The sequence below is a fragment of the Pogona vitticeps genome, chromosome 2 (assembly GCF_051106095.1).
Source record: "Pogona vitticeps strain Pit_001003342236 chromosome 2, PviZW2.1, whole genome shotgun sequence".
NCBI classification, from domain to species: Eukaryota; Metazoa; Chordata; class Lepidosauria; order Squamata; family Agamidae; genus Pogona; species Pogona vitticeps.
Genome location: NC_135784.1, coordinates 163,044,692 through 163,064,172, shown reverse-complemented (window position 1 = coordinate 163,064,172; position 19,481 = coordinate 163,044,692). Strand labels below are relative to the sequence as shown.

Below are 19,481 nucleotides of genomic sequence, written 5' to 3'. Positions count from 1 at the left end.
CCATACAGGTTGCTGCACACCTCCCTTATCATGTTTCGCCCCATTCAGTGTTCATATCAAAGGATAGGAAAGAGGCTGTTTCCCCGTTCTTTTGCCTCCCCCACCCCACACCCCCAGGGAAAGCCCTCACCCTGAAGTGAAAAACTGATGTCGCTCTCTGCCCAAGAAGAAAGGTGGAAACAGAGAACAAAGGAGCCAGATTCCTTTCCTAATATGGCTTACTCGGGCTTCTTTCTCGCTGCTGCTTGGGAAGTCAGAGGCAGCGTGACTCTGCTGAGTCCAGAACACTACTGGAGCCCCATGCTATTTGCCACTGGCATGGAGCAGCAAACCTTCTGACTGTATTCTCGAAGGCTTTCATGGTTGAGATCTGATGGTTGTTGTGGGATTTTCGGGCTCTTTGGCCGTGTTCTGAAGGTTGTTCTTCCTGACATTTTGCCAGTCTCTGTGGGTGGTATCTTCAAGAGGACTGGAGCTCAGAGGATGGACAGAGTTCCTCCTCCAGTCCTCTGAAGATGCCGGCCACAGAGACTGTCGAAATGTCAGGAAGAACAACCTTCAGAACAGGGCCAAGAGCCTGAAAACCGCACAACAACCAAACCTTCTGACTGCTCCTCTTGCAAACTTTCCCTCCTGTACTTGGGGAAGTGATGGGGGGAGGGGGACTACTCAACCCTCTGCAGTGGCCATTCCAGCCACCAAACTCTTAGTATGCACAGAACGGTGGTTGAGACCCTCCCCACTTCTTTGACTTCCAGGTTAGCAACTGGAGGTGCCAGATTTGAACCTGGGGAAAGCTCTTTATGACACTATGTTCCTTCTTGGCCTTAAGGCAGGGAAGGGCCAACCAGTGGCCCCCTAGAGTCACAGGAGCACAGTCCTCCTAATCTCTGACTATGGACCGTATTGATGGGAGCTGATGGGAGCTGGAATCCAACAACCTCTGGAGGCCCACGGCTCCCCCAAGCTCCTCTTTCAGAGCAACTGCATCTATTCATGTATTCTTCCATCTTTGTTTCTCTATTAGAAATTAAGGCGTAGAAGGAAACCACCTTTGCTAAGGAAACCCGTGGCCTTTCTAGCTGGGAAGGGGGGGTAAGGGACGTGTAGTCCCCAAAAGTAACGCTTCCCCTGGTTCTGCTGAAAAGTGTTTTCTAGAAACAGGAGGGCCGTAGTACTAAAGTTGGCAGCTCTGAATGCCCACCTAGGACCTAGGAAATTATGGACTGCAACAGCAACAGGAAGCCTGTTTGACAGACATGATCCTCCCTCCCTTGTGGGAGGTGTTGTCCTCCTTCTGAAGTGGGCAGTTTTGAAAACAGACAGGCAGACAGACAGACAGAGAGGGCTGAATGCAAGCCATCCCCATCCCAGGTGCATCTTGCCATTCAACATGACAGAGCCATGAGACTCAGCCCTCCTACCCCACAGGCGGTGCACTTTGCAGGACCAGCTCCAAAATGCTTGCAAAGCACTTCAGGGTTGCGCAGATGAAAGGCACCCAGAAAGTTTCATTAACTGCTAAGCAATCACCCTTCATGGTCATCATCAGGGCTAAACACCACTGCGCCTCTACCATGCATTTAAAGTAATTAACTGTCAAACCACCCACTGTGCAGTTACTAATTATTGCTGCTTTTTTTTAAGGGATGGAAAAACCAAGGTGCTGTAGAGGCTTGAAGCCAGCAGCCAGCCTGAAAGCCAGCACAGAATCACAGGGCTTCTGTTGAAGGGCAGTCCTCCCCTGTTCCTTCATATCCCCTTTACCATCCCATCCAAAGAGCTTGCCAATGGGTTTTTGGTCTTTCCTACACTGCCTGTCATGTCAGAGGCATCTGTTTCCATGGAAACAAGCAATGGGCTCAGCTGAGTTAGAAACAGCCAGCCAGGCCTCTTGGAGTGACTGTGTTTTCCAAATATGTGGAGGCTTAAATGAATTTGGGAAGCTTAGGGAGAAACACAATGCTATTCCATTATGTATGGAAAGGCTGAGAGAGATGCCAAGTTTAATGGGCTCAGCCAACAAAAGCCAGGCAAACCTGTGGTGAATCCACTGCCAGAAGCAACAGTGATTCTGTCATTAAAATCCACGGGGTCTGTAGTGTGAAACTTGTACCATCTTGTCAAAACTTTGGGTCATTCTTTTTCTACTTCCTTTGGAACAGAAAATCTGCACTTGGTGGAGGCTGAAAGTTCTGCCCTGGCCCAAGGCATTTGTGACGTCAGCCTTGTTCCCAGAAAAGGCCCCACCTGATTCCTTTACTTTATGCCTCTAGTTACTTCAGTGCCTCAGGATGAGGAGTGATCAAACCCTGGGTAGGTGATGGCTCTGGTCTGTCTCTTGACTCCACCCTCCTTCTACCTTACGGAAGCCAAACCTTTTCAAGAGCTAAGGAAGAACACGATGGCTATCAACAGATGGGATTTTTTTTTAAAGTTCCAGCCTTCCAAAAATTCTGAAAGCCTCTGGCAACTCAATTGACTACGGGCTGTTTGAGGCATACCCAGCTTGGCCTGTAGTGGAAGCAAGTTAAATGGGGAGGAGGGAGGACCCTGAATGTACTCCAAATGTGTGAAGTCCAATTATATGCTGGCTTGCACTCACCTTGAAAACAGGCCAAAATGGGAAATCAATAATCATGAGCTGACTTCACGATTTGGCATACCTTCCAATGTTCCAAAAATGAGGGATGGTGAGTAAGTCCATTTCAAGCCCAAGTTACTTTCCTGTGCCTATAGTAATCAGTTCTAACTTCCACATCAGTCTGCAAAAAAATGAAGAAGTAAACAAATGAGCATTAATTTATATGCCATTTTGCAACTGATGCATTTTGCATGCATTTTTCCCAAACACGTATGTTTTTGTACACAGGGTTCCTTGATACACGTTTATATATGCAGCCTTCATAGCCAAGAACTGTGCTACAAAATTTGGAGAACTCTGAAAGATAACTGTAGGAACTGTTTGGCTGATTTTGATTCCATAAAAAAATAAAGACCAAGCCCCAAATAATAATAATAATATTTTTTTTTTAAAAAAAATTCCCCCCATCCTCATAAGATACACTAAATTTGTAATATTCTCTCCTTATGCTGGGGCCATCTCTTTTCCAGGAGACACTGTAGAAGGATTCTTGCTTATGGAAAGCTACAACATATATTTATATGGATGTAGCAATGCTGCCCCACTTAGATAGTGTAGGAGGATGCTTTAGCGGCCAAAGGAGATAAGAAATATCTGTCAATGCCTGATCATCATTATGGCTTTATTCCATCTTTAGAACCAGAAGCAGCATGTTTTTGAATTCTAGTTGATGACAAATAGCAGCAAGAGAAGGATATAGCCTTATGAATTACCTATAGCTTTGAGAGTTTCCTTCCAGATACATCTGGTTGGCGACTGTGGGAAATGAGACACTGGACTCAAGAGTGTTTGGTATGATGTACTGTAATAATCTGAGAACTGCAGAGCTGGAAGGGGTCCTATGGATCATCTAGTCCAGCCTTGGTCAGGGAAGCATGGCAAGGAATTGAACAAACCTCTGGCTCCACTGCCAGATGCCTAAACCACTAAGCTACCCAGCAATTGTTGGATAATATAGTGAAGCTCTTCTTGTGTTCTAATCTACCTGGAATAGTTTGTCCCACAGCGGCCGAAATCCTGCTGCTTTGTGTAGCAAGTCACAACTACTGTAGGCCCATTGAATCACTCAAATGTATAGAGAAGCTAATTCAACAAACCCCCACTGATTCTATTCTAGTGTGACTTACTATGCTAAGTAAGAGGATTTCAGCCCTGTCTTCTAAAACAGGGTGTGTGTAGAGTGGCTGCTTAACACATCATTTAAGAAGAGAGCAAAAGAGGGCACAGAACTGCACTGAATGTGCACATTCTAATGTATATGTATAGATGCAAATGGAAATAATTAAGATAATGTAAAGAGAAATCATCTTTGAAGGAGGTGGGGAAGCTTGTAACTGGTTTTTCTGCCCAGCCTGCTATCAAGACACTTTCTATGGCTGAATAGCTTCCACGCCTTCTTTCTCTGCTTTCCCTTTTTGAGGCACTTTGTCTTTATGTTGGATTTCGATCAAACAATCTTTCAGATAAATAATAATAACGATCATGTGCTGTCAAGTCAATTCTGATTTAGGGTGGCCCCTTCCAGGGTTTTCTGGGTAGAGAATACACAGAAGGGATTTGCCCTTCTTCTGGGAGAGCCCTGGGGCTGTGCAGCTTGCCGAAGGCCACACAGGCTGGCTCTACTCACAGGAGGCCCATTGGGGAATCGAATTCTCAACCTCCAGCTCTGCAGCCAGGTACTTACACCACTGAGCTATCCAGCCAGCCCTTCAGATAAAATATGGCCTCAAACAGTGGACTGTCCTCCGTAAAGAAAGAAGGGCACAGGCAACCCTTTAACAGAGGACAATCCCCCCTATTTGTGGGCATAGTTTATTTGAATGGCTGTCAAATCCAAATCCAGGTAGTCAACTTACCGGCTGTAACTATTTCCAAAGTATTTCTTTTTTGTTAAATAAAATGGAAAAAGCTGGAGCGGCAGCACTTCTTCTCCTGCTTCTGTTTTCAACTAACCACAGTGATTTTTAAAAAAAATGCCCAAACCTAGATGAATGGTGTTTCAGGTGCTAATGTAGCTTAGTGGTTGGAGGATCAGGCTGGGACCTGGGAGAACCAGGGGGCACTCCCCACAGAACCACAGTAGTCTCTCAATTGCCGAGCTGCCTCACACGATGGCTGTGTTGATAAAGTGGGCTACACATGTGCCGTACAGAACCCTCGGTCCTGAAACTCATTGGAATGAAACACAGGTGATGAAGGAAACAAATGAACAACCTCTCCATGTGATCCAAATACTCCACGGTGTTGGGGGAATCGGCCAGGATGGCGCTGCCTCCCCCTCTTCAGACAAGTGAGCTTCCATGTTCAACTGGATCATGGGGAGGAGTGGGGATACTACATTCCCCTCAGTGCTCTTAGCCTCCTGAGCAGCAGACAAGGCTTAGGTCACATCAGGGATGCAGCCACTGTCAGCCGTTGTTTAAGTATTGTGTTTAGATGAGAAAATGGGGGGGGGTCGTGGACAGGAGAGAGAAATAGTCATAGAGAGAAAATAGAAAGCTGAAAAACCATTGAGTTTTGTTCTACAGATAGTGACTTAATCCGGATACTAACTTTAAAGAGTTTGTAGGATACTGATCAAGGAGAACCATTTTAGAGTACCATGAACCTAACAGAAGGAACTCCTGCTGTTCTCTGCCTTGCCCCTTAAAGCCCATAAAAGTCTGCTTATTTTCACTTCAATTTTTGTAATAAATGTCTGTGAATGTTTCCTGTAGTAACCTTTCTCCCTCTGCTCTCTTTTTTTTAAAAAAAGGACTTCCTTGCTTTCCTCTCCACCCATATTCCTCAGGCAGCTGAAGTCAGCACTTCTTTCAAACCAGCTGAAGCAAGTCTTTTCCCTTTTGGAGAGAGGAGAAAAAGCAGAATTACTACCAGCCAGGACCTGTATTCTTGGCATTTCTCGTCGAGCTTTTCCCAGTGACAACACTGCTGAGAAATGCGAGGCAAGAGACAACAGAGGACAGTGGGAAGCCTGCCTTAACCTCAAGGCAAAGCCCTGCCATACCTCTGAGCTGTTCACTTCGGCCTAAAGAGGAAACCCATAGCTCTCATTATGGTGCAAAACCACTCACCATGCAAGTTCATCTCTCTGCAACCCTGAACTTTATTTCTTGACCATTTCTTTGACCAGTGCCCGGACATACACGGCTACTGCACTAAGTAATGGAAAAAGACATGAATGAGCACTTTAACAAAATACACATACAGTGGCTGAAATAAGGCATGACTAGAGTAGGCCTATGCCAATCAGTGGAACCTATGGAAGAGTTGGTCCACTAAATCCCCACTGATTCAGTGCCCCCCCCCTTCTAGTGTGACTTCTTATGCTAAGCAACAGGTTTCAGCCATTGTCTTCTAAAACAGAATAGATAGTGAACCGAACCACTAATATGCATTCAACAGATGCTCATAGAAATAAGGAGACAAAGATAAGGATAAAAAGAGCATGGAGGTGTGGGAGGAGACGAGACCTGGGGCCATGCTGCCTGCTGAAAGCAAAGAGGGAGAAGGGGCACTGTTTCTTGATGGCCCCATATACATTCTCTGTGTTGTTGCATAGGGGTGATGCAGTGGGGAAAGAAACACTTATGGGTTAAGGGCTATGTATGGCCATCTTGACCCAAGTAAAAGAAGCAGATGGCCCACAATTCAAAATTGCTGCTCTGGAAGAAGTCACAACAGCAAAGCAGGTAGTCCTTGCTGTTGCTATTTCTTCCAGAGATGAAACTGTGAACTGTGCATGTGCAATCCCACACATAATCTCTTTATGTTGATTGATTTGCTTAAATACTCCAAATTCTCCCAGACAGCGCAAGGTAGCACATATAGGGTAACATATATGCTCACCTCCCCTTCATTATATCTTATGGGATAGGTTAGGCTGAAATGAATTGGCCAAAGTTTTACAGTTGAATTGGGTGGGAAATACAGCCTGGATCTAGAGCATTGGTTTCCAACTTTGGGTCACCAGATGTTCTTGGACTAAAACTTCCCAAAGGCTTCACCACTAACTGTGCTGGCCAGGATTTCTGGGAGTTGTAGTTGTAGAACATTTGGGGACCCAAGATTTGGAATCACTGCTCTGGAGTCTCAAATTCCAGCTACCACACAGCACTGACTCTCTTTCTGTACTGTGCTAGCTTTAGATAAAACTGTATTCTTGCAGGCTGAACACTCCAATTTGCAACGGGGGGGGGGGGAGAGAAGAGATCTTAATCTATATACATTTTTGCAGCAAGGATTGCTGAGAAGATAAAAATGACAACTAGTAAATCTCTGCCATCACCCACTTCCAAAGTACAGCTCTAGCTTAGGTGCACTTGAAATGTTTCTCCAAAGTCTGTACACAGGAAGAAGCCCTGATCTAGAGCAGCAAAACAAAGAAATGTCAGTTCAAAGTCACACAAGGGCTTCTTCAACCTGAGAATGTGTGTGTGTGGTGGGCTTTGGAGGGGAAGACATGCACACAGAATTTTTGCAATACCAGGCATCTGACTCAGCATCTCATTCTAATATCTCTTTCTGTCCTTCCACCTGTTCTTCCCCGCCCCACCCTTTTAGCATCTCTGAAGCACAAGCTGTGTTTTAATAACTGGCATGGGGCTGTCGGAGTCACGCCCTCTGCGATACCATCAGGAACAAACCAAAGGAAAAAAAAAGATTCTGGAAGAGCATTTAAAAAAAAAATCCAAGCACCATTGCAGGAGACAGTGGGGTGGGGAGGGAGGTGTAAAAATGACTCATCCTCTTGTGTCTCAAGTTTCCCAGCCGCATTCTTTGCACAACAGGAGTCTTTTATTTATACGATTATAAAGAATGGCTAATTTACACACCTGCACACAACCCAAGGAGAAGAGCATGGTCAGGGCAACATGAACAAGTCAATCGAGGAAGGAAGGAAGGAATACTCACAACCCCACTGTTTCATCCCACACCAATGGCTTTGCTGGCAAAGACTGTTGGAAGTAGCAGTCCTCCATCACCTAGAAGGCCATGTGCTCACCATTGCTTGCCAGTGATGTCTGACTTGTCATGGGGTCTCTTACCTCTGCATGTAGGGTTTCAAGGCCATATCTGCTGCACATTCTACCACTGTAGGGGGAGGGGAGGAGAAAGCATAAAGACCTGATTCCACAAGTATGGTGTCTCACGATCCTGAAACAATGGCACGATTGACTTACACATGTAGTCCCCTTTAGATAAATAGCCACCTCTTCCACCTGATGGTGGAGAACGTAGGGGGAAACTTTCAGGTGTGCTCCAGTCTAGCTCTATTGAATTTTAGGAATATTGTTTTAAAATTTTCATGCTGTAGTCTTACTTGAGAAGCCGTGCATTGGCTTTCACAGTTGGTGATTTCTACTACTGTACTGCTATAGGAAGTGGGTTACTTTTCCCTTTTACTGTAAGCCAAGCTACAATTTTAGCTGAATATACGAAGCCAGTCTTGAGCACTCCCAACCTTCAGTTAACACTTGTGACCAACGAACAGAAGTCCATGAAGTGGTGGGATTGTACACAGTGAAAGAAGTCCGGTTTGCAAACAAGGGGTGAGGTGAGGATGTTTAGATCACTTAAATTTCTTGAGATCAACTTTAGCTCTGAAGAGACCCCTCACTGATAATGGGAGGTTTCCATTCTACAGCATTTGGACCAGTTCTGCAATAAGAACGAAACCTCCAGAGCTTTACCGAGTAGACATGGTCTAGAGGGGTGGGGTAAAAATCAAATAAATAAATAAATAAATAAATAAATAAATAAATAAATAAATAAATAAATAAATAAATAAATAAATAAATAAATAAATACTGGCATTGAACAGCCCAGCCTGCAAATGCCAAGCTATGTGATCCAGGGTATTCTATACCTTTACCCCTACAGCAGTATTCTCTGTCCTTCATTATCACTTTGTATAACAAAATGATAATGTGGTGGTATAGCAAATTAGATGTGACATTAGTTAGTGCCATGTTATTTTGTTAGGCTAACCAAATGGACATGGCACATCAAATACATTCAAGAAGGAGGGAGAAGTTATTTTGATTGTAATTCACAGCACCCCATAGCTTGGGAGTGGTCCCCAAAAGTAACTCTCTCAAACTCTGATAAATTTGTATATGTGTATTAAGACCTTGGTTGGATGGAAGCCAAGCTTTACTCTTCTTGCCTTCCTACTCTATACAGTGGAAAGCTTCTTTAGAGATCCCGAGCAATTCCACAGAGGATGGTGGAAGTACCTTTTGGATGAAACTGCATCCTGGTGTCTTACGCAACCAAGCAATCCTATTTGTGCAACCCTAGTGCTCTGTTCAGTGTGTTTGACAGGTGGCTCTGGGGAAATCGTGGAGCTTGCTTCTCAGGTTCAGACAGGCTCCTTACTTGTTTAATGTCTTCAAAGAGGGAGGGGGTACATACAAAATATGCATCCATGGAGCCTTCTAACACCATGGAGGAAAGTGTAAAGTTCATCTGAACAGACAGAGCAAGTGGGTCAGCGTAGGGAAGTGGGAAAGGATGATCTTTTCTTAATCCTAAACAGGCTCGGGAAGCAGGTCCATGGTGACCTTCTTTGCTCGCCTGCCCTTTCTTTCTTTCTTTCTTTCTTTCTTTCTTTCTTCCTTCCTTCCTTCCTTCCTTCCTTCCTTCCTTCCTTCCTTCCTTCCTTCCTTCCTTCCTTCCTTCCTTCCTTCCTTCCTTCCTTCCTTCCTTCCTTCCTTCCTTCCTTCCTTCCTTCCTTCCTTCCTTCCTTCCTTCCTTCCTTCCTTCCTTCCTTCTTTTTTGACAGTTCCCTTGCCAAGAGCTTTACAGCACACACTTAGAGAGACATGCTTTAACAAGACTTGATCCCAAGGAAGTTTGTCTAGATTGCAGCCATAATATCACTGAGCATCACATAATATCACTAAAGCAACAAAAAAAGATGGTCCTTCCTTGGCAGAGACGGCAAAAGTTACTTTTCTGGATTAAATATCCAAGAACACCATAGCCAGGATGGTCACTGATATTTTCCACTGGTGGTCTCTTGGTGAGCAAGCTCTGCCTGCTGCACCTCTATATTTGGAAAAATGGAACACAAATCCATAATTTTCTAGTGTGCAGAAGGTGGACTTCAACAAAGCCTCCTGCATTTGTTCATGGGAAACCCTCCATGGGAAGGAGCAGTTGTACAACAGTTTCTCTCCCCCCTCCCCCCCAATTAGCAGTGACACTCATGCAGTTTTCTCCATTTTACCTCTCAGGCATTGGAGTCGGGCAGGAGCCAGGGCTGTCATTGCAAGTAGCAGCACAATACGTATCTGTAGCAGCCTGGCTCTCATTTCCTCGCCTGTACAATGTCTTAGATATAGCCCTGTTTCCAGGCTCTGGTCTCCTGTTCCTTCCCTAAAAGAATGGAGAATATTCAGAGAAAATTCAGCCAAATGGTCTTCTTCTTCAATGGCAGGAAAGGACAGAGAGAAAAATCTCCGAAATTGCATCAAAATTTATTTTTTAATTTTTTTTAGTTTTGAGACATTGCAGGTATGCTCTTTCTGATCCCTTAGCTGACACCTGCTCACTGCACAAGCTTCAGTTTGGAAGAATGTTGTTCATCTTAAAATATGGTCCAGTGAAGACCACTATTGCATTTGACCTGCCCTTTCTAATTCCGCTTACATGTGAAAGAACTTCCAAATGAAAACTGTCATGTCGGACTTCTGTGGCCATAATTCACCAAAACTCTCTCTCTCTCTCTCTCTCTCTCTCTCTCTCTCTCTCTCTCTCTCTCTCTCTCTCTCTCTGTGTGTGTGTGTGTGTGTGTGTGAGAGAGAGAGAGAGAGAGAGAGAGACAGGACGGTATGCATGTGAAGGAATTTCATGAAAGTTCATGAAAGAGAGGCTTGCCACTTCAGCGTATGGCAGAAGCATCTTCTGACAACAACCTTGCTTTTTGCAAAATGTAGTTAGGATTATTACCACCACCACCCCATAAAGTAGGAGACAGGTATTGGTCTGTATGTTCTCACCTGACATTGTGGCTCCGCTACTTCTTACTCATAACCACTATCGCTAATCAGAGAATGCACATTTTTTTATCCACAGGGCTGCACATTGAGTGCATCAGCACTTTTATAACCATTTGGCTACCACGACAGAAAGTACATCAGGACTGTTAATATGGGTAAACAGTCTAGTTTCACTGTGTTGTCACATCTCTCTCCTTGCCACTTCTTTTCGCTAGGGAGTGCATGTGTGATGAAATTTTTGCCCTATAACTCAAGGGTTACAAAATGGAGGCCGAGGATGAACTGCAGAGAAAAAGGATTAGACCTCTAGGAAAAGCACCTTGTTCAGAAATATGCCTGGTATTTGGTTTGATTCTGAAAAGGTCACTTTGCCTCTAAGTCCCCCCCCCCCTTTTTTTTTCTTTCTTTCTTTTTTTGCCTTGCAGAGGCAAGGAAGCCCTCCTTGCATTTAACACATTGTTCACAGGGAGAAAACCAACCAGAGACTCCATCCTTCCTTTGCCCTCTCCATTTGCATGGAGGACTTTGATTGTTTGGGGTTCTGCAAGTGCTGAAAACAGATGTCTTCAGATACGTGTGGGTCACTGTGTAGAGGGGTTGTAGCTGGTTTGCCTGAGCTTGTTCAACTTATAGAGTCTGCAACGCCAGCAAAGAAATTTGAACAGGGCAGTTTGTCACACCAGCACTGTCGGAGTCCAGCTGGATCCACTAACTGCAGCCGAGCACAGGATAGGGACTTCTGGTCGAACCAGGGGTCGAAATGTAAATATATAAAGCATACATGACTCTGGATCGTGGTTTGGCCTGCGACTGCAGGATGTAGAGGTGTCCATACAAGGTGGTGCAAGGGGGTGGTGGTGGACAGTAGCTGCAATCCCAGAATCCTAAACCCGTTTATTTATGTATAGGGGCAGAGGCAGGTTTCATAGCTGCATGCAGGATAAATGGGAATTATGCTAACATGGCACTGTGCGGCTTTGCCCCACCACCGCACTCCACCCAAATTCTTACAGACACTCTTGGTAGGATGCCACTTGGTTTGCTGGCCTGAGCCACCCTAAGCTATTTATTTCCCAAGTGGCCAGAGCTCAGTGGTGGATGTGGAAAGCGCCAGGTTCAATTCTACAGTGTCTCCAGGTAGGGCTAGGAAAGAATCCTGCTGGAAACTTGGGACAGCTGCTGCCAAGTCAGAGCAGGCTGTACTGGAATAAATAGTTCATAGATCTAAAGCTAATATAAGTCAGCTTCCTAGTTCCCTGTACTGTATTCTGTGGCTGCGGCCCCCAGGCCTGGACCCCCTCCACAAAAGGGAAAGGGCTGGTGGAACAAAGAGCCTTCTTCGGAGTGAGGAGGTGCACTTTTGTGTGTGTTTAAATATATATATGGACCCACATGCACATCTTGTATAAGAACAAACGAATGATCCCCTAATTTACTGCTGCACCTTCTCTTTAGTGAAATAACAAATTAGCAGAAAAAAAAATGTCCTTATTTGTGCAAGAGGGAGGGATGGGCCTGCTCTCCGGCTTCCTTTCCTCTCCTCTCCTCTTGCGGGCTGCAGCCCACTCCCATCCCTGGGATTCCTCAGCTCTGAAGTGTTTCCTTTCAAAGCCCTGAAACCGGAGGGTGTGCCTGCCAGGCTAACAAACCCTCGCAGGCCCCAGCAGGAAGAGGAGGAAGGCTTTCCCACTGCGGTGTAGCGTGGGGCCAGTCTAGGCCTGGCCTCTTGCCATTACCTGGCCCTGCCAGGGGAAGCTGCCAACTCTGAAGCAAGGAGGCTTTGTCTTTCTCTCACTCTCTGTCCCCCCCCCCACCGCCGTTTTGATGGCAGGGCTCCTCTTAATCCTCTTTTGGAGGAGGTTTGCAGTTGTCACCCTTCTTTCCCACAACCAGCTGCAGAAAAGGGAGTGGGGGCAGAAAACATTCTACTTTTAACTCTGGAGTGTCTTTTGCACAAAGCCTCATAGGTGTAGTTGTCTTTCTGCCATCCGAATACCCCTCCAGACTAATACATAGGGTGCCCCATCTGGGGATTTTACTCCTGTAAGTTCCTAAATGGACCGGACTGGGTGGGATGGGAAGACATTTTGCTAAATTCCTTACAGTGGACCCTCGACTTTCGGAATTAATCCGTATTAGAACAGTGGCTGCAGGTCGAAAAGTCTGTAGGTGGAGGCTCCATTGACCTACAATGCATTGAAAACCGATTAATCCCGTAACTGGCCGTTTTTGTTCCATTTTGGGTTTTTTTCCAGTCTGTAGGTCGATTGGCTGCAAGTCGAACCTAAATTTTGCACCTAGAGAAGTCTGTAACTCAAAAAGTCTGTAAATTGAGCCGTCTGCAAGTCGAGGGGCCACTGTATTCTCAATAGATTGAGTTAGACTGTTGTGAATCAATTTACCTCCACAAGATTTCTCACCTCCAGTATGAGAACCAAGGGGAAAATAATAATACTGTACAAGAAGCATTCCCCCAGCTAGGCAGCAGCAAGAGAGAGAGAGAGAGAGAGAGAGAGGAAAAGGGGGGGGGGGAAAGGGGGGGGAAGTCTGGATAAGATGGTGGAAAGTTTTTTTGCACAACAGCTTCCGAAATCCCATAACCAGCATTGCCAGTAGCCATCTGACCGGGTTATTTTCAGAACTGTGGTCCAAACACACTATCTAAATACAGTAGGTTATTATCATATCTCTTGCATGTCTTCTATTGGGAAGGAGCTTCTGTGTGTCATTATTCTAGACTGGAAATAAGCATCGGCCTTGAACAGAGCTGTAAATATGAACCAAATGGGGGCATTTGTGCTGTTCTAGGGCAACCACAGGGTGCAGCAAAGAGTCCAGAGACATTAACAAGGCGGAGTGGGACACCGATGGAGCCCTTGTATTTTATCTGACATTTGGATGTCATGATCGGACGTAGGGGAAAAGGGCAACAAGAAACTGAGCAAGACCAGAGTTGATGGTAAAGAAGGAGGAGAATATGCTCTTGGCCTTAGAAATAAACCTTCCTGGCCTTCATTCTTACAAAGTCAGTGATTAAATGAACAACGTGCATACTGTGGCCTCCCAAAGGACTAATTTCGGTTCCAGGGAAGGCAAAGAGAGGAGAGAAAAAGGACAGAAAAGGTGTGGAGAAGAGCAGAAGAGAGTGCAATAGGACCATGCCCTGGTGGCTGACTCAGGAAGCAGGTGGGGGTGGGGTGGGGGAGTGTGTAGGGGTGTCTGCAGCCTGAAAGGCATTCTGTCCTGCCTGCACCCTTCAGTCTCTGGCCTGGCCTTTCTATTTGCATTTCCCTCTGGATGGGGGATGGGGCTTTCTTGGAGACCCAGAAACACACCAGTATTGGCATGAACCCAGACGAGGATTGGGTCAGAGTGCTGCCAGAATTGTCTCACAGGGTGGGTTGGGCACAATCTGGGTGCTCTTATTTGGGCACAGAGTGGGTCCGGGTGGGGCCCATGAGCTCCATATTCCAGGCTTTTAAGCCGGCTCCGTGTTCCTTTGCTGCCGCTTGGTGGCACTCTGGTTCCAGCCCATCCCGAGCTGAGCCGCAGGGAAACGTGAGAACAGGCACTCTACCTTTTTGAGAACAAGTAGCCTGAGTTGCATTATTACTGCATGGAGGGAAACGAAACTCAGCCACCCACACAAGTGTGTTCAGGGAGAGCCTGGATTAGTGGAAAGCAATTACCATTTGGGGAGCCAAGGAGACGCCAAGCAGGGGAGCAAGACGGAGCTCCTCGGACCTTACCAGTTAGGAAGGTGCCAGGAGTTCTTCAGCATTATTAACGCCTGCATTGGTCATCGTGGGATAAAAAGAGGGGGCAGCAGCATCTGCTGGAAAGCTCTTATATTATCAATTTGAATTTGCTAAAATCCCCTTATCTGGAAGTTGAGTCATGGCAACTGGACTTCTTTCTTATCAGGTTGAAATGTTTCACTACTCATCCAAGACTGAAGAAGCTACTTGGATGAGTAGTGAACCGTTTCAAACTAACAAGAAAGAAGTCCAGTTACCATGACTCAACTTTCAAATAACCTCACCTGGATGACTGAGAATCTTTAAATATTGCTAAAATCCCCTTGTTTGCATGATTGTTCGAGGTGCACCGCTCAGGCCAGAGGCCCCGCCTCTCTCTCATTTGGCCACTCTTGACAAAACTGTTCCCATATTGTGTGTGTATGTGTGTTTTGTGCTGTCAAGTCAGAGCTGATCTATAGCAACCGTAAGAGAGCTTTCAAAGTAAGTCTGGTATTTAAGGAGTGGTTTTATCAGTTCCAGACCACCAGTGAGTTTCTGTGGCCAGGTGGGGATTTGAACCCAGTTCCTCAGAGTCCCAGTCCATCTTTCTATTACTGCTCAAACCTATTTGAGAGGTGGTGATGGAACCTACTCCTGTGTCACTGAAACCACTGGTATGCAAACAAAAGAGGTGGGGGGAGGGCAAGAGAGATCAGAGATTGCTGTTAAACGTTGTTATTATTATGTTTTGGATAACAATTTCCAGAATTCTGGGAGTTGCTATCCAAAAAGTACAACGTCCCGAAGCTCCGGTAAAGACACTGGTCATACGTTATGGACAAATATGTGCTAGGACTGCTCTTGTCTTTTTCTCGCCAGATATGTTGAATTACAATTACAAAACCGGCCATCTGGGGTGTTGCACCATACTTTCTATGGTGGTTGGTTACTGGAATGTGGCTGTGGCTTACCACATGGGTCATTGCGTTGTGGGTACATGCTAACAAATCATTTGGCCTTATGGTGACCATAAAGAGAGGGTTTCAAGGAATGTGAGAAGTTCAAGGAATGTTGTCACCCCGCTCTCCCCAGGGGGTCTCCATGGCCCAGCAGCAATTTGAACCCAGATCTGCTTAGTCTGATGCTCTGTCCAGTATACCACACTGTGTCACAGTGTGGTATTGGGGTTATGCTCCACATAACCCCAGTAACCAAATGTGGGAGTGTCTCTGCCTGGCTTGAGAGATTTTGGGACTCCAATATATTTTCCCTTTCCCAAATTCTGGTCACGACGCAGCACAAACACAAGCATTCCCTATATTGTAGCTACAATGGGGCCCTCAGCTCACATGCATCAGAAACACTGTTGCATGCCAGTCACCAACCAGACAAAGGTATTCAGTTTCCCCAGTGCTAAGAGTAATCACGGATTCCTGAGGAAATCTGCCCTCGAAATGTGGTGTAGGCTTCACGGTGGCCTGTGCTGCCTTTCAGCCTGGCCTTGAAAGCCAAGTGTTAAACTAGGAGTGGCGTTGACTAACAGAAATTGCCTTGGCTGAGCCTGTGCCTTGCTGCCAGTACACCTGGCAAAGGTGTTTTTTTTTAAAAGAGTCTTGGCAGATGTTGTAAATCTCACTTAAGGCTGGAATGTTTGCATTCCTTTCTTGATAGGCCAGCAAATCAGTCAAAAGACAGCCTTATAAGGCAAACGAAACAGCTTTCCTTACCTGCCACACCTAAGTAAGAGACTGGACTTGTCTGGAAAGATGCTAATCATTTCTCCAGCGGGGTGGGGCTGCTTTCTCCACCTCCTTTGAAATCTTCTTTCTTTCTTTCTTTCTTTCTTTCTTTCTTTCTTTCTTTCTTTCTTTCTTTCTTTCTTTCTTTCTTTCTTTCTTTCTTTCTTTCTTTCTTTCTTTCTTTCTACCTACCTACCTACCTACCTACCTACCTACCTACCTACCTACCTACCTACCTACCTACCTACCTACCTACCTACCTACCTACCTACCTACCTACCTGGGGAAAGAATTACTATGTGCCTGCAGTATGACAAGAAAGACAGAACCTACTGACATTATATCTGATTCCTCCCCCTCCAAAAATTGTAAAATAAAACTAGATCTCTCCTTCCAAAGTACTCTGTGCCCTTTGCTCCTCCTCTGATTGCTGATGTGTTAACAAATGCCAGTATTAGGAGCAAGCAGCTTGCTGAATAGGCCAGGATTCTGGGGGGTTGGAAAAGCATTTACAGGCATAGAGTAGTTCAAGGCTTTCATTCCTAACAGGCAGTGTTGACTGCTCGAAACCCACCTGAAATGCCTTTCATTCTGCTTGATACTAGTGACAGCTTGTGGCTGGAGTGGTGAGGGGCATTCCCCCAAAATTTGAGAGGAAGGCATCCCCTTATCCCAGTCCACAAACACCTTGTGCTTGATGCAGAATTGCTCGTACTTGTGAATTGGGCTACACTTGTTCTCCAGCCACCCAGGTGCCATGAGACTGCTTCTGACTTTTGGGGCCTCTTTGAAACTCCTCACCCTTTTACTATGGTTACATTCTGTCTTTTGCTTTGGATCATCACAATTTTCTTACTTATTCATCTATCCATCAGCTCCGTACAGTAGGGGAATTATTATCCTTGTTTTGCAGGTGGGGAGTGGAGACCTGTAAGCAACTGCCTTGCTCAAGGCCAACTTGGGATCTGATGAACCTAAGATCTTCCTAGCTCACCTCTCTTACCTGCTAAGGTACACAAGCTTCTCCCTTCACTAGGAGGGCTAAGTGTCCTACTGTGTGGGGGCAGCTAAACCCTCCACATACACACCCTCTCTCCTGAAAGATTTCCAGAGCTATTTCTCTTTCAGCCAAAACCATCTTGGCCTTTAGGTTCAGCTGCACAGGGGTGGACTGGGTTGGATTCCTGTGAGACAGCAGAGTTCCCAAGAAACATGTTGAGCCCAGTGTCCAAGGCCTTTTGCCAAACCCAAAAGGAAAGTAAAAACTCATTAACTGACTCATTCGTGTTGATAACAGAACCCCATCAAAGGTCAACCTCAGGCTCTGCACTCACTGAGGGGCAGTTTTTACATTAATCAGAAATAAGCTACAAAGCCTCTCCTGGATTGTGCCACTTTTTACAGCAGCAGGTGATGGGGGCACTGTAACATTTCAAACCCCCCCTCCCCACAACTTTAGGTGATTTCAAACATTAGGATGCTAAGGAGAAGAACAGGCTAGAACTTGTCTCCCTGGCATGTGGTTTAGCTCAAAAATCCTCCCTGTCCCCACAAACACAAATATGTTCCTCTGAGTGGAAACTTCTAGTATTCTACTACCCTTCTTTGTTTGAAAGGCACAGAAGTGTTCTTAGTCTTCTGGTATTCTGAGGCCTTTCACAAGTTAGAGCTTGCAAGAGGGAAGGAGAGGTATATGTGGGATTGCTTCCTTTTTTTCATACTTCTGTACTGTAGGGGCATACGTTACACATGGCCTCCAGTCTCTCTTTCCATCTCTCGTGCGAAGAAAGCTCTGTGCATTTTTCTGTACATCCGTTGGGGCTGCTTGGTCTATACACTGAGTTCATATGCAACCTTGAGGGTCAAAACAGACAGGAGACTGAAGGCTCATCCAGAACGGGTGGTTTATGTGATCCGTGTACAGCTTCTTTCTTGTTCATAAAGGCATTGTTCAGGCTGCCCTTCCACATAAACAAGGTTTTTATCAAACCCTTTCCACACAGAGGATTGCAACTGCAACTTTTTTCATAATGTTCCTCGCCTCTTCCCTCTCCTTCTGCTATGCTAATTTCTATCCCCTGTTCGCTGCCTTTTCATCCCCTTTCCTGCCATGTTTATCACCCCTTTTCTGCGTTGGTGCCAAAGATGATCCAGACAAAGTTGAGAACAGGAAATGTTTTTTGCTGTAGATCTCTGTTTGCAGCAACTCCTTTTATTTTTTAAAATACATATATTTTCTAAATTGTGATGAGTGAAGTGCTAAAATTATCTATTCCTTGCAGTATATCAGATTAGTCCTAATGTAATAATAGTGGTGAGAAGCCTTTTCACTTCTGCTCCGTTCTCCTGTAAGGCAAAACTGTTTCTATGTCCGCCAGTTTGAAAAAGAAAAGTGACATTGTTTCAGCAGATGGACAGGATGGGAGTTCCAGTGTACAATGCTGTACGATGACAGGATGAGTGCCAGATCACCAAGAGTACAGAGTTATCTCCAGACTTCAGGTGATAACTCTAGTGGGAAGCAAGAAGGCTTGGACACTTCCACACCTGGAGATCTTATATGCACATCAAACATCTGTTGTGTTGGACCACACCATACAACACCCATGCTCCTTCCCAACAACAAAGCTGACGGAAACTCAGAGGAAAAGACTGGCTGTCCCTGGCATCAGCAAAACACTGCCCAGATATAAGAGAAAACAGCATCATGATGCACGCAGAATCTGTAACTTCTAACAGGACAAATGCCCGTGTAGTATATCAGATTAGTCCTTGAGAGGCAGGTCATAAAAGCAGAGTTCCTTTAAGAAGTTAAATTCATTTGTTTTATCTCACTGAGAAGGTTCTGAGAGTCAAATTGCCAATTAGACTGCTTTTGATTGGTAAGTGCTCAATGGGGAGGGGAGGGATAAGCATAGGTATATTGGTCATTAGGGGATACCCACTGCTTTCCCTTTTCCCAAAGAATCCACTTGCACTGAGATCATGCAGGCACAGTACCTTTGCAGAACAACCTATGCAGAGAGAAAAGTTTTATCGCTAATTGCAAAGCTTTTGCCTCCTGTGAGCCGCCTGCTTATCCCCATGGCTAGCACTCTGCCTACATGCTAGCTGTATGTGCACTGAACTTGTCGGCCTCTAGATGGCACTGTGAATACATGCTTAGAAAGAAAGGAAAAAGGGGTGGGTGGGAGCAGGGATCAGAGAGGAGTCACAGAATTCAAAGGACGGCCAGAGTAGCTGGTGTGCTATGTTTCCCAGAGAGATTTGCTTCCCAGCACTGCCTCTGCATGTCCTCCAGCGTTGGGAACCCTTACCTTCAGGCTTCTTCTTGCACACCTCAAGCACTGCC

The 19,481-nt window shown here is 45.5% G+C and overlaps 1 long non-coding RNA gene across 1 annotated transcript; it reads right to left on the bottom strand.

The window, feature by feature from the left end:
* Positions 1–2,534: 2,534 nt before the first annotated feature.
* LOC140704660 (uncharacterized) lies at positions 2,535–8,254 on the bottom strand. The gene is made up of 3 exons (XR_013541232.1): positions 5,719–8,254; positions 5,366–5,484; positions 2,535–2,765 (listed from the first exon to the last, which is right to left on the bottom strand). It is a non-coding gene; the product is annotated as an uncharacterized LOC140704660 (long non-coding RNA).
* Positions 8,255–19,481: the final 11,227 nt, after the last annotated feature.